At 43.9% G+C, this 15,667-nt stretch overlaps 1 non-coding gene across 1 annotated transcript; it reads left to right on the top strand.

Annotated features, from left to right (window-relative positions):
* Positions 1-1,082: 1,082 nt before the first annotated feature.
* trnas-gcu (transfer RNA serine (anticodon GCU)) lies at positions 1,083-1,164 on the top strand. The gene has a single exon. It is a non-coding gene; the product is annotated as a tRNA-Ser (tRNA).
* Positions 1,165-15,667: the final 14,503 nt, after the last annotated feature.

Here is a 15,667-nt window from a genome sequence, read left to right as displayed (position 1 = left end):
ACGACGACAAATCGAAGCTGCTCCATGTGAGGCTCAAACTTAAAACTTCGGCAGAGCACAGCTCACTATACTGGCACAGAGATACCTTGCACTGGTAACTTGCAGCACTGAAGCGACACAGTAATGTTTACCTCTACATTTCTGGCTGTACCTTAACGATAAGGAACCGTGTTTCTCTGATTCCATAGCTGGTAACTGGCATTATGCGATCATCTTCACCAGTGTTTCTGACCCCGTTTGAGGAATGTAGTGAGCTACTCATTGCAAAGATGCGTAGTTTGTTGAAATGTTCAATTTCAACATTTGCATTCCCTGACCTATGAGTCTTTTATTTTGTTTTTCATAGAAATATTAAAATCGTCATCTTGAACAGACTCAATGACAGATCTCCATTGTGTCTCTGGTATCAAATTCCAAAGTGTAAACCACTCTGAATTCTTCCACCACAGTCTGCTGTTTGGGAAGAGTTCATGTTATGGGAAATGCACTTCCCTGTGTGTCAACTGTTGCTCCCAGTATGCGCTCTGGCACTACACTCATTTTCTTTCTGACACTTGCTCACTGTGTTGCTGTGATCATACAGTGACTTGGTGTCGCACGGACCAGGAAAATGATACAGATCAAGGTTTTTGCATTGTTGAATTCAATTGTCAGTTTAGAATTATTTAGGATTTTGAAATTGTCTGTCCTGTACACAAGGGCGTGTCAAAAATATCTGAGCGGAAGAAAGATGTTCAGAATAATGATATTGAGCACTATGCACTCTCCTCCAGTTTGGAAAACAATTCCTCACACACAAAAATTACATCTCCTGCTGTCACCGGCTCTCCACTCCATTGACTTCAAATCTTCACAGAATTCAACAGATCTTGTTGCATAGCCATTTTTTCATTTTTGCTCTAATCACTGTGAGCAGAGTTTCACAGTTGGAGTGCGCTTGTCCCACACCCAGATGTCAGACGATACTCTTGGAACCATACTGTGCTATTTATCATTTCACCAATACCAAGGAGAAATATCTATGGTGTGCATAATTTACACAATTCACTTATTCATAAGATCAGAGAGATCGACCCGCATCTGACGAGGTCGCCGAGAGGTTAAGGCGGTGGACTGCTAATCCATTGTGCTCTGCATGCGTGGGTTCGGATCCCACTCTCGTCGCCGTTACCAGTAATTCTCAATGCTGCGATTTTTGGATGATCACAGCTGTCTTATTGAAATTGGAACTCCAATAGTGTGTTTATATGAATCGACGCTATTATAAAGTCTCAAAGAATAATTTGAGCCTGTTGCCTATACTGCATTGAAATGTAGATTGAATTGGAATAATTAAAAGGAGCGCCATTTTCTTTTCCAAGTCAAGTTGCCGTGAACTTTTATTGTCTGAAAGAGATCCATGAAAACCAAATAACGAGAGTTGCGAAGCGCATGTTTATGCATGGGATTCTTAATAAGTGTTTTGTCAGATGAAATCTGTAGCAGGTTGGGTAGAAGTGATTCACCTTGGTGAAATGAGCACAGAGACACAGCACAAAACAATGGAGATATTTCAAAAGGGGCAGGGGGCTGGGTGTAGGAGTACCGATAACTGCTGTAAATGCACAGTAGCGAATTACTGATGTGGGTGCCGTGCATGGGCACGGACAGATTTACACATCGGTCTCATCCTTTCCCCTTGCTCTAGCCATTGGTGAAGGCTGGACATAAGACACACATAAACACAAGATGTGGGAAACAAGCTCCCTCTCGTTATACACACACTTGATGCATCACATTGAACGATGAAGAACTGGAGAAGACAGCAAGTTAACTGTAGGGGCTGAATCTAAATTGTGGATCAATAACCGCAGATTAATGCAAGAGTCTTTAAACGCATGTCATTAACAGATGTTTCGTTCTAATACCCGTGTGGCTGAATGAAGCAGCAGTGAATTCCATTTTTACCCATAGACTGAAGCACGCAGACACATTTCCCCAAGAGTGACACAGGCCTCGGGAGAAAGCAAGCAGAAAGTAAGATTTCACCCACTTGGCTAATATTGTCCCATTTGAGACTTCAACACCAGTGTCCAGTTACAGCAAAGAAAGGAAGCATTAAGCCTCTCCCGTCCCAGTGTTCCTGACCAATTCCTTCCCCATCACTCTGTAGTTTGTACTTTTTCACCTCGTTCTTCCTGCCAAACGGGATCATTGCTCACGCCCGTTTCTTTCCTGTCTTGCCGAACCGTAACTCTGGAGGTCTTTGCTGTTTGAAGATCTGCCAATCTGAATCTGATTACACCTAATGACCCTTACTCAACAGCCTTCTGCAACAAGAAATAATACAGAACTATCTGAGAGAATAAATGCTTCCTCATCTCTGTTTTAATTGTGAGATCCGCATTCTAATATGAAGTGAAAAATCGCACAACACCAGATCATAGTCCAACAGGTTTAATTGGAAGCATTAGCTTTTGGAGAGCTGCTCCTTCATCAGGTGTTTGTGGAGTACACAGTTGTAAGATACAGAATTTATAGCAAATGTTCGCAGTGTGACGTAACTGAAATTATACATTGAAAAATAACTTGATTGTTTGTTAAGTCTTCCATCTGTTAGAATGACTACGTTAGGTTCATTTCTTTCTTATGTAAATCGCAAAACGTTCTTTTCATAGTTACACTTTCAGGTGAATTTTAATAATTAGTCTCAACCCAGATAATTTGTTGAAGGTGTTAGTCCCTATGTGCTGTGTCTGTGCCATAATGTTTAGACTGACGTTAAACTAAAAAAAAACACACTGCAGGCAAGAATGCTTTGAGGCATGGTACTTTGGTGAAACCGAGCAGATGCTACAGAAAGGATGAATGACGACTGCACATCAATTAACAGACTGGTTTGCCCCTTCTCTGTTGGGGAACACTTCAATGGTCCAGGACATTCATAGCAGCAGAGATGTGGAGAAACAGATTGGGAAACAGATTTTGGAAAGGTGCAGAAGCCACAGGGTAGTCGTCATGGGCGATTTCAACTTCCCAAATTTTGATTGCATGCTCTTTAGATCAAGTAGATTGGACGGGTCAGTGTTTATGCAGTGTGCCAGGAAGCTTTTCTAACTCAGTATGTAGATTGTCCGACCAGAGGGGAGGCCATATTGGATTTGGTACTCGGTAACGAACCAGGACAAGTGATGGGCTTGTTAGTGGGTTACCATTTTGGTGATGGTGACCACAATTCTGTGACTTTCACCTTGGTTATGGAGAGAGATAGGTGGATGAAACCTGGTCGGTTTTACAATTGGGGGGAAGGGTAAATACGATGCTGCAAGACATGATCTGAGGAGCATAAGTTGGGAGCATAGGATGTCAGGGAAGGATGTCATTGAAATGTGGAACTTTTTCAAGGAACAGATACGACGTTTCCTTGATATGTATATACCTGTCAGGCAGGAAAGAGATGGTCGCATGAGGGAACCTTGGTTGACGAGGGAAGTTGAATATCTAGTAAAGACAAAGAAGGAGGCTTACATAAGGCTGAGGAAACAAGGTTCAGACAGAGCATTGGAGGGATTCAAGATAGCCAGGAGGGAGCTGAAGAAAGGGATTAGGAGAGCTAAGAGAGGGCATGAAAAATCTTTGGCGTATAGGATCAAGGTTAACCCTAAGGCCTTTATGCGTATGTGAGAAACATGAGAATGACGAGAACGAGGGTAGGTCCGATCAAGGACAGTAGTGGGAGACTGTGTACTGAGTCGGAAGAGATAGGATAGGTCTTGAATAAGTACCTTTCATCAGTATTTACAAATGAGAGGGACCGTATTGTTGAAGAGGGGAGTATGAAACGGACTGGCATGTTAGGGGAGATACTTGTTAGGAAGGAAGATGTGTTGGGCATTTTGAAAAACTTGAGGATACACAAATCCCCCGGGTCTGACGGGATATATCCTAGGATTATGTGGGAAGCAAGAGAGGACATTGCAGAACCGTTGGCAATGATCTTTTCGTCTTCACTGTCAACGGGGGTGGTACCAGGGGACAGGAGAGTGGCGAATGTTGTGCCCCGTTCAAAAAAAGGAATAGGGATAATCCCGGCAATTACAGGCCAGTTAGTCTTACATCGGCGGAAGGCAAAGTAATGGAAATGGTACGGAGGGATAGGATTTATGTGTATCTGGAAAGACACTGCTTGATTAGGGACAGCCAGCACGGATTTGTGAGGGGTAGGTCTTGCCTTACAAGTTTTATTGAATTCTTTGAGGAGGTGACCAAGCATATGGATAAAGGTAGAGCAGTGGATGTAGAGTACATGGATTTTAGTATGGCATTCAATAAGGTTCCCCATGGTAGGCTTATGCGGAAAGTCAGGAGACATGGGATAGTGGGAACATTTGGCCAGTTGGATAGAGAATTGGCTAACCGGTCGAAGTCAGAGAGTGGTGGTAGATGGTAAATATTCCTCCTGGAGCCCAGTTACAAGTGGAGTTCCGCAGGGATCAGTTCTGGGTCCTCTGCTGTTTGTAATTTTTATTAATGACTTGGAAGAGGGAGTCGAAGGGTGGGTCAGTAAATTTGCAGACGATACGAAGATTGGTGGAGTTGTGAATAGTGAGGAGGGCTGTTGTCGGCTGCAAAGGGACTTAGATATGATGCAGAGCTGGGCTGAGGAGTGGCAGATGGAGTTAAACCCTGTCAAGTGTGATGTCGTCCATTTTGGAAGGACAAATAAGAATGCAGAATATAGGGTTAACGGTATGGTTCTTAATATGGTGGAGGAGCAGAGGGATCTTGGGGTCTATGGTCATAGCTCTTTGAAAGTTGCCACTCAAGTGGATAGAGCTTGTAAGAAGGCCTATGGTGTATTAGGGTTCATTAGCAGAGGGATTGAATTCAAGAGTCGTGAGGGGATGTTGCAGCTATGCAGGACCTTGGTCAGGCCACATTTGGAGTATTGTGTGCAGTTCTGGTCGCCTCACTCTAGGAAAGATGTGGAAGCTTTGGAGAGGTTGCAGAGGAGATTAACCAGGATGTTGCCTGGAATGGAGAATAGGTCGTACGAGGACAGCTGGAGAGTGCTAGGCCTTTTACATAGAAGAATATAGCGCAGTACAGGCCCTTGGGCCCTCGATGTTGCGCCGATCCAAGCCCACCTAAACTACACTAACCCACTATCCTCCATATACCTATCCAATGCCCTCTTAAATGCCCATAAAGAGGGAGAGTCCACCACTGTTACTGGCAGGGCATTCCATGAACTAACGACTCGCTGAGTGAAGAACCTACCCCTAACATCAGTCCTATATCTACCCCCCCTTAATTTAAAGCTATGCCCCCTTGTAATACCCGACTCCATACGCGGGAAAAGGTTCATACTGTCTACCCTATCTAACCCCCTAATCATCTTGTACACCTCAATCAAGTCACCCCTAAACCTTCTTTTCTCTAGTGAAAACAGCCCCAAGTGCCTCAGTCTTTCCTCATACGATTTTCCTTCCATACCAGGCAACATCCTGGTAAACCTCCTCTGCACCCGTTCCAATGATTCCACATCCTTCCTATAGTATGGCGACCAAAACTGCACACAATATTCCAGATGCGGCCGTACCAGAGTCTTATACAACTGCATCATGACCTCAGGACTCCGGAACTCAATTCCTCTACCAATAAAAGCCAGTACGCCATATGCCTTCCTCACCGCACTATTTACCTGGGTGGCAACTTTCAGAGATCTGTGTACATGGACACCAAGATCCCTCTGTTCATCCACACTACCAAGTATCCGACCATTAGCCCAGTACCCCATCTTTTTGTTATTCTTCCCAAAGTGAATCACCTCGCACTTAGCTACATTGAATTCCATCTGCCACCTTTCTGCCCAGCTCTGCAGCTTCTCTATATCCTGCTGTAACCTGCCACATGCTTCCTCACTGTCAACAACTCCTCCGACTTTCGTATCATCCGCAAACTTGCTCACCCAACCTTCTAACCCCTCTTCCAGGTCATTTATAAAAATGACAAACAGCAATGGTCCCAAAACAGATCCTTGCGGAACACCGCTAGTGACGGCACTCCATGAAGAAACTTTGCCATCAACTACTACCCTCTGTCTTCTTCCATCCAGCCAATTCCTAATCCAAACCTCCAATTCACCCTCAATGCCATATCTCCGTATTTTCTGCAGTAGCCTACCATGGGGAACCTTATCAAACGCCTTACTAAAATCCATATATACCACATCTACCGCTTTCCCCTCATCAACCTCCTTCGTCACCTTTTCAAAGAATTCAATAAGGTTTGTGAGGCACGACTTGCCCTTCACAAAACCATGCTGACTATCCTTGATCACATTATTCCTATCCAGATGTGCATAAATCCTATCCCTTACAATTCTCTCTAAGACTTTGCCCACAACAGAAGTGAGACTCACCGGCCTATAGTTACTAGGGCTATCCCTACTCCCCTTTTTGAACAAGGGAACCACATTTGCTATCCTCCAGTCTTCTGGGACTACTCCTGTAGACAAAGAGGACATAAAAATCAAGGCCAATGGCTCTGCAATCTCCTCCCTTGCTTCCCAGAGAATCCTAGGATAAATGCCATCAGGCCCAGGGGACTTATCAATTTTCACCTTTTCCAGGATTTCCAACACCTCTTCTCTACATACCTCAAAGCCATCCATTCTACTTATTTGTGACTCAGTATTCTCATCTACAACAATGCCCTGTTCCTGAGTAAATACTGAAGAAAAGTATTCATTCAGTGTCTCCCCAATCTCTTCCGCCTCCACACGCAACTTCCCACTACTATCCTTGACTGGACCTATTCCTACCCTAGTCATTCTTTTATTCCTAACATACCTATAGAAAGCCTTAGGGTTTTCCCTAATCCTATCGACTAAGGACCTTTCATGTCCCCTCCTTGCTGCTTTTAGCTCTCTCTTCAGGTCCTTCCTGGCTACCCTATAACTCTCAATCGCCCCAATTGAACCTTCACGTCTCATCTTGAGATAGGCCGCCCTCTTCCATTTAACAAGGGATTCCAATTCCTTATTAAACCACGGCTCCCTCGCACGACCCTTTCCTTCCTGCCTGACAGGTACATAATTATCAAGGACACTCAATAGTTGCCTTGGAAAGGCGAAGGATGAGGGGTGACTTAATAAAGGTTTATAAGATGATCAGAGGAATAGATAGAGTAGACAGTCAGAGACGTTTTCCCGGATACAACATAGTGTTACAAGGGGGCATAAATTTAAGGTGAAGGGTGGAAGGTATAGAGGGGATGTCAGGGGTAGGTTCTTTACCCAGAGAGGTGGTGGGGGCATGGAATGCATTGCCTGTGGGAGTGGCAGAGTCAGAATCATTGGTGACCTTTAAGCGGCAATTGGATCGGTACATGGATAGGTGCTTAAGCTAGGACAAATGTTCGGCACAACATCGTGGGCCGAAGGGCCTGTTCTGTGCTGTATTGTTCTATGTTCTATGTTTTATGTTGTACATTCGACCTCAGACCGTTGGGTGACCATCAGCTAAGGCGACTTCGGAACAGGTAGCAGCTGAAAGTGCCTGAGCAGAGGCGGATAGGTAAGTTCGACACCTATGCTGATGGTCTCAGCCGGGACCCAGGGCTCATGTCACAGTACAGATAATCCCATTACCCTGTCTACAAACAGAGACCCCCCCCCCCCAGCCCCCCCCCCCCCCAAACACACACACACACACACACACACATATACGTTTGTGGGGTGAATTTGTACTTGCAGAGTTACATTTTACTTTGCTCATAAACTGCGTGAATCCATGTAAGTCTCTGTTAACTCATTTTATACAATTAGTATCAGTCTAAACATTATGGAACAGACAGCAGCGCACGGGGGCTAACACCAATTGTTAAAGTTCATCTGAGAATGTAACTTCAAAATAAAAAGTTTTGCGCTTTACATATGAAAGAAGTGAAGCTAACACAGTCATTCTAATAGATTGGAGACTGAGCAAACAATTAAGGTATTTTTCAATGTATAATTTCAGTTACATCACATTGTAAACTTGTGCTATAAATTCTGTGTCTTACAACTGTGTACTCCACAACCACCTGATGAATGAGCAGCGGTGCGAAAGCTAGTTTCTTTGCTGTTTTGTAATGTCAAGAACTCATGTTCAATTTACGATGTTCATAAGGAACAACAAATATTTTTCCCTGACTGGAAATCAACATTGGGAAATAGCAGTGAAAGAGCTGAATTTCACCACTTTCACAACAAGGAAGACATATGCAATGCTTGCAAATTTTCTTCGTGACTTTGTTTTTGCCTTATTGGTTCAGTTGAAAAATGACAGTCATTGAGTTTTAAAAGCATGGCAAGAGGCCCTTCAGACTATTACATCATTATCAATCATCAAACATCTTGTTTGTAAACACAGTTTCCAGCAAGTGACTCACCGCCTGGTGTGTTGTAAAATTCCAAGTCTTCAGTTAAATTGTCATTCAATTTCTTAAGGGCCTAAGTGGTACAAAACTCCTCTGTGAACTAACAGTTCTGAGAATGAAACTCTTTCTCAGAGCCGATTGTCAGTTTTCCTCAAGATCCTGTGGAAAAAAATTATGTACTCAGATCTGAATTGGTGTACCCTGTTTCTTCTTCAGCTTCCTTATTCTTTCTATTAAATGGTTTAGACTCCAATACAGAGACGAGGTGCAGGTTGCAGAAGTCACGTGTTTGTACTTTCACTGATACTCTGTCTCGCCGGGAGATGCAGTCCTTCCCCACGCTGATTCAGACAACACTGTCCTTCCTGTGACATTTCCCATGGAGAATGGAAGGACATGCACTAATAACCCGCACTTGGGAACGGAGCGGCAGTTTTAAAGCATTTACACTGCCCCAGCGAGGAATTGAGCTCCTATCGCCAGCATAAGATGCGGCGACACTAACCATTATACTACCGAGGACAACAGTTTCAAAGGAGACACTTCAGCCGATTGTGGCTCCATTTGTCAAGAACAACTGCTTAACGACCCGAATCGCTCAGCCCATAGCTTTATAGATATTGGCAGAACACATTCACGTCTGAATATTTCTTCAGGTTAAAAGGGTTCCTACCTCCCTGACCCTTAAAGACACAGTGTTGCAAATTCCAACACCTGCCGGCCTAAAATGCTTTTACACACATCTACATAAATCTTTCTGTCTTTCTCATTAAATTTCGGGCCCCCTATGATCGATATCTCTGTCTATGGGAAACGCTACTTTCAGTCTACCTAATACATACCGCTCATGATTTTGGACAACTTAACCATGCCTTTTCGCAAACTCCTCTGCACGGTGACAAACAATTCCAGTCTGTCCTGTCTTTCTTCATGACTGAAACTGTTCAGACCAGACACTATCCGAGTGAATCTCTCCTGAACCTTTCCCAGTGCGATCACATCCATGGACTTATGTGAACTGCAGACAATAGTCTAAGTAGAACCGAATGAACCATTTTTACGTTGTCGCACCAGCATGCGGTGTGGCTCTGCAGCATTTATCGGCTTGCGGCCCGGGGACACGTGGAAGCCCAAAGGAGACATGGACGGCAGTTTCCTTCCCTCAAGGACGTCAGTGAAACATATGGGTGTTTGAGGCAACGGATTTGGCATATCCTTAATTGGAGGTATTTCTTGCATTCATATTTTATCATTGTCGTGGTGTGGTGGGAATCGAACCCATCGACCTTGGCCTTTCGTATTGACAATCAAGCGATAATACCAGTAGGTTATCGCAGAAAGCCATCGCGGCTGATCTGTTCCAATAGAGTCTCTTTTTTCCCAATTATTCTCTGTGTCCATTTATTGAGCCTCACGTTCCAATAATCTCTGGTCCATTTCAGTAAAAACCGCTAAAGGAGAATTTATCACAGCTACGATATCCAAACGAATTGAATGATTTAAATGTGCAAATGAAGAGATTGGGACATGGTCATCCAGCAACAGTGAGTAGATGGTATCAACGTGAAAGTATATGTTAAATTGTGCAATACCTCAGTCAAATGAGACGAGGATCGGAAAAGAGAGTTAGGGTGAGTGGGAGGGAGAGACATCTTCAAGAACATTTGGGGTTAAATGCTGATACATGAAACGCAGAAATATCGGAGAATGAAATTCAATGGAAAACAAATCATCACCTCGGAGAATATTATCATGTAAAAACGAATAATTTCTTACCGTGTTTCACCAAAAGTAACACTTTGAGAGAACTGACTGTCATGATGTAGAGTCGATCCGAAGTCGTGGCAATCACAAGGCAGTAGATGAAATACTAAACGGCTGCAGCACTCCACAGACCATGCTTGCCAACTGCAGCTCGTATTTTCGCTGAGGAAATATCAGGAATAATATACAATATCAGGACTTAACGACAACCCTGTGGAAACTCAGAATGGGCTGAATCTTTAGGTTCACCGTCCCCAGAGTCTGTGGAGATTCCATTAATGAGAGTATTGGAATTAATGAATACTCTCCAAACTCATGGGACAGTGCAGGATAGTGTTCAAATGTATGCTTCAATAGCATTATAGTTTAACTTTGGCCACTTCATCACTTTGCCCACACAAGGCAATAACAACTGTTGCAGGCAATCACACTTAATTCCAGTTCCACACCAGAATCAGAGAAACTGTGTGAAGCAGCCATGAAGATCAAATTGGAAGTTGGGATGGAATGACGGGAGATCAGCACGTGTATTTCCGAGGTTGGGATTGCTTCTGGTCAAAAACGTGGCGGAAGGGAATACTTGCCCCCATTTATAATATTATAGCCATAAGCAGAATATGTTGCTGAGACAGCCGATTGGCTCATCTAAAGAGTGTTAAGACTTTAACTTTGGGGTGGCAAGGTTCGAAATTTCATTTTCATATTTGGATCCCTGTCTTTGACATTGGCAGTAGCAGCTGTCTTTGCTCTCATCCCCTCAGAATCTGCTTCATGTTCCCAGTAAATACTGCAACCTGGAGAAGGTGGTGCTGTGGTTATATCATCAACGAGTCATCCTTGTGGACTCAGACACAGAACTCGTAATGTTAAAATTCGTCGAATAAAACCTGGAATGAAAAGCTGACCTCAGGAACAGAGAACATGAATTTAATTTCCTGCAATCCCATTCATTTGTGGGCGGCACGGTGGCACAGTGGCACAGTGGTTAGCACTGTTGCCTCACAGCGCCAGAGACCCGGGTTCAATTCCTGACTCAGGCGACTGACTGTGTGGGGTTTGCACATTCTCCACGTGTCTGCGTGGGTTTCCTTCGGGTGCTCCGGTTTCCTCCAACAGTCCAAAGTTGTACAGGTCAGGTGAATTGGCCATGCTAAATTGCCTATAGTGTTAGGTAAAGGGGTAAATGTAGGGGTATGGGTAGGTTGCGCTTCGGCGGGTCGGTGTGGACTTGTTGGGTCGAAGGGCCTGTTTCCACACTGTAAGTAATCTAGTCTAACCATGTATGTCCCTTACGCAGGGCATTCTACCATCTTTACCCAATCCTACCTACTTGTGAATCCAGAACAACGTAGCTGACACTCAATCCGAGAATGCCGAACGTGTGTGGACGCAGGCCATTCAACCCATTCCAGTCGACACCATCCCTCCGAAGCACATCCTATCAGACCCACACTCCATACCTATTCCATTCCCCTTCATTTCCCAGGGTTGATCCCAGTAACCTGCACACTTTTAGACTGTGGGAGGAAACTCACACAAGCAAAGAGAATGTGCAATCTGCACACAGTCACACGAGACTGGGATCGAATCCATGTCTCTCGTGCAGCGAGACAGCAGCGAATCAGGATGAACAACAAATGCTGTCCTGACCAGCGACATCCACACCCTGTGGGCATATCGGGAAGAATAAAAACACATTCACAACATGGACAACGGGACTTGCGTCTGCGTGGACATGATTTGAACCAATCGTTCACTCGGGGTAGATACAAGGACACGGATATCACAGAGATACCAGGGCAATGCGGGATTCAAATACCTGCTGAAGTGGAAACCCATTTACTCAATCAAATTGGGGACAGACTGTTAAACAGTCCCGTGTGTGGGGAGGGCTCAATGATCAAAAAAACCTCCAGAGTAACCAGCCAAGATTACATATCCCACTGAAACTTTCCAATTCATTTATCTAAATATCATGTAAACATTGTAAATGTAATTTCATTCATCAGTGCCTCAGGAACTGAATTGCACACATAACCCATCCTCTGTTAAAAACAAGCCTGTCATGTCTTATTTTAAATCTCTCTCTTTTCAACGAAAACATTTGCCCTGTCGTTTTGAAGTCCCCCTCCTTGAAGAAAAGACAGTTACAGTTAACTCTAAACGACTCTCAAAAACTTACAAATTTCTATCAGGTCGCCTTTCAAACTCCAGTGCTCGAGTGAAAATATTCGCAGCCTATCCAGCCTTCCGTTTTAACATAAACCTTCCCCACTAGCCGTACGCTGGTATACCTCTTTTAAATCTACTCCAGTTTAATAATTTCCTTGCTATGACTTGGCGACAAGAACTGGACGCAGTCCTCCAGAAGAGACCTCACCCAATATCCTATTCAACTTCAACAATACATACCAACTCCTATGCTCAAAGGACTGAGAAACGAATGCAGGATGACATTTTGTTTAACCATTCTGTCGATATGTAAAGCCAACTAAAAAGAATTATGCACCTGCATTCCTGGCCTCCGTGTTCCACAACACTATGCAACGCCCTATCACTAATTGTATAAGCCCTACTCTTATTTGATGTAGCAAACTGCAATACGTTCCATTTATCCAGATAGAACTCCAAGTGACATTTTTCAGCCCAAAGACGCATTGGATTACGATCCTTCTGGAATCTTAGATCACCTTCTTTACAGTCTCCAATTCTGGTGTCTTCTGTGAGCTTATGAACCATGGCTTCTATGAGTTCCATTGTTTTCTCATATTGCTCAACGATTTTTAATTATTTGTCGTGGTGATCATTTAGCAGTGTGCAAGTTATGTAATAATTAGTCATGTAGTTAACCATGAGGAAGACAGCCATAGACTGCAGGGAGATTGGAAACAATTGGCAAGAAAATGTGCTGAAAGGAATTAAATCCAGTGAAGTGGGTGTCCATGAACTTGGGGAGGAACAATAATAAATGTGTGAATACTGAGTGGTTTACAGTAATAAAAGAGAAATTGAAGTAGGCATTCACGAATGTTTGAAGGGGATTGGGCAAGATATCAAGTAGGCTCGAGGGGTTGGAGATACTTTCTGTTCTTGATCGCAGGTAGGAATATAAGAGCAGGGAAATGATGCTGGAACTTTAGCAACTGCCTGTTCAGAGATGAGTCAGAGGACTGGCCACAGGTCTAGTCATTGCATTCATCTTTTTTTATGAAGAATGACAAAATAGAAGATGGAGGGCGGAAATAGACCATTTGGCGCATCAAGTCTGGATCAGCACTCAATCTGATCTTCGCTGACAAGGCTCCAAGTCAGGCTTGCACGTTCCTTGGAGGAGAACTTGCAGATGGAAGTCATTCGGTGCATAAGTCCATTAGACAATAGAGCAGAAATTAAACCAGTTAGCGCAGTGTATCTGCTCTGCAATTAAATCATGGCAGATATTTTTTAAACCGAATTCTCCAGCTTTCGCCCCATAAGCCTTGATGTCCTTGACAACCACGCTGCTACATGCCTCAGTCTCACATATAATCACAGCCCTGGCTTCCACTGCCTTATCTGGCTTTTCATTTCGGTCACCATAATGGTGAATCAGCTCTGAACACACCCCGACACCAGTGCATCCTTCCTGAAATTTGAGGACCAAACATAAACACAGTAATCCAGATGTGGTCTGACCAGACTGTTATCGAGCCGCGGAAGTGCATCCCTGCTTTTATATTCAAATATTCCAAAAATAAATGTCAGCATTGCAGCCGTCATCCAAACGACAGCTTCAATCTGCAAGTTCATCTTAAGAGAATCCTGGGCTAAAATACTCAAGTATCCTTGCACAAAAGACATGTGCACCTTCACCCCATTTAGACAACTGTCAGTGTCTTTATTCTTCCTACCAAAGTGCAACACCTCACACTTTCCCACATTATGCTCCATCTGCCATTTGTTTTCCGATGCTCCCTACATGTCCATATCCTTCTGCAGCATCACCACCTCCTCAATGCGACCTGTCCTCCTGCCATTGCATTGTCTGCAAAATGACACACAGTGCCCTCAGGTACTTTACCTAGATCGCTAATGGATAAAATGAAAAGTTGTAGTCCCAACACAGCCTTATGGAACGCCACCTGTCACCAGCTACCATCCTGAGAAGGATCATTTTGCTCCCAATCACTGCTTTCTGTCCTGCCAGCGCAGCTTTCCTCTGAAACCATGGGCCCTTAGCCTATTCAGTAGCCTCCTGTGCGGCAAATATCAAATGCCTTCATGAAGCCCAGACACATAATATCCATTGGCTCTCCTTGGTCTACCTTCTCGTTACTTCCTCAAAGAAGATTTTTTTGCAGATTTGTCAAGTATGGCCTCTCCATGACGAAACATTGCTGAGTTTGCTTGATTTTAACATGCTAATCCAAGTATTCAGAAATTTCTTCCAACGGAGTTAAGTTGCATAGAGGTATAAATAATCTGCAAACATATAATAGGTTGTCCTTTGTGTTTGTCCGGGCCGAGTTCACCACTCGCTGTAACCGTCTCTGATCTTGAATGGTACAGGTACCAATCAAGGTAGTGATACATCCAGACAGAATGCTCTCAATTGCGCACCTATAAAAGTTGGCTAATGTATTCTCAGTGGTACTTCAAGTGATCATCGATTTGGTTTTAAATTTCCACCACCACTAACGAGATGCCATCATCAGACATATATCCCTCTCCCGTCCCTGTCCACCATCCACAGTGACCATTCCCTACAGTAAACCCTTTTGCAATCTGCCTTCACTCCCAAAACTTGAACCAAGTCGCCCCATGGAGTCTTCCCCCTGCATCTCTGCTTTCCTGACACATAAATGCACAGAACGTAAAAATCCGAGCAGGATGAGGCTGTCCAGCCCTTCAAGCCTGCTCCGCCCTTCAATTATATAATTGCTGATCTTTCTAAAGACTCAAATCCGCTTACTCGTCCTCTCACTGTATCCCTTATTGCCTTTATTATTCAAAAGAACTATCGCTCTTAGCTTTAAAAAATTTTATTGAACGAGCGTCAACTTCTTCGCTGGGCAAGGTATTCCATATATTAACATCCGTCTGGGTAAAGAAGGTCCTTCTGAACTCAGTGTAAGTTTGCTCCCTCTAATCCTGAGGCTATGCTCTCTTGTTCGAGTTTCACTCGAATGTGGAAGCATCCTTTCTAAATCTATCTAATCTATTCCGTTCAAAGTTTTATGTTTCTGTAAGATGGCTCCCTCATTTTTCTAAATTCCAAAGAAAATAATCCTAATCTACACAGTCTCTCTTTATAGGCTAACTCCCTCAACTTCGGAATCAATCTAGCGAACCTCCTCTGCACCCCTCCGGACACCCCCCCCCCCCCCACACACACACACCCAAGTGCCAGTGCATCCATTCTCAAGGACGGGAACCAAAAATGCACATAGTACACCAAGGGTAGCCTCACCAGCACCTTGTACAGCTGTAACATAACATCTCTGCTTGAACCTTCATGAGC

Source organism: Chiloscyllium plagiosum, unplaced genomic scaffold (assembly GCF_037043375.1).
Source record: "Chiloscyllium plagiosum isolate Xiang-an unplaced genomic scaffold, Cpla_swu_hap1 HiC_scaffold_42, whole genome shotgun sequence".
NCBI classification, from domain to species: domain Eukaryota; kingdom Metazoa; phylum Chordata; class Chondrichthyes; order Orectolobiformes; family Hemiscylliidae; genus Chiloscyllium; species Chiloscyllium plagiosum.
This window is presented reverse-complemented; position numbering and strand designations above follow the sequence as displayed.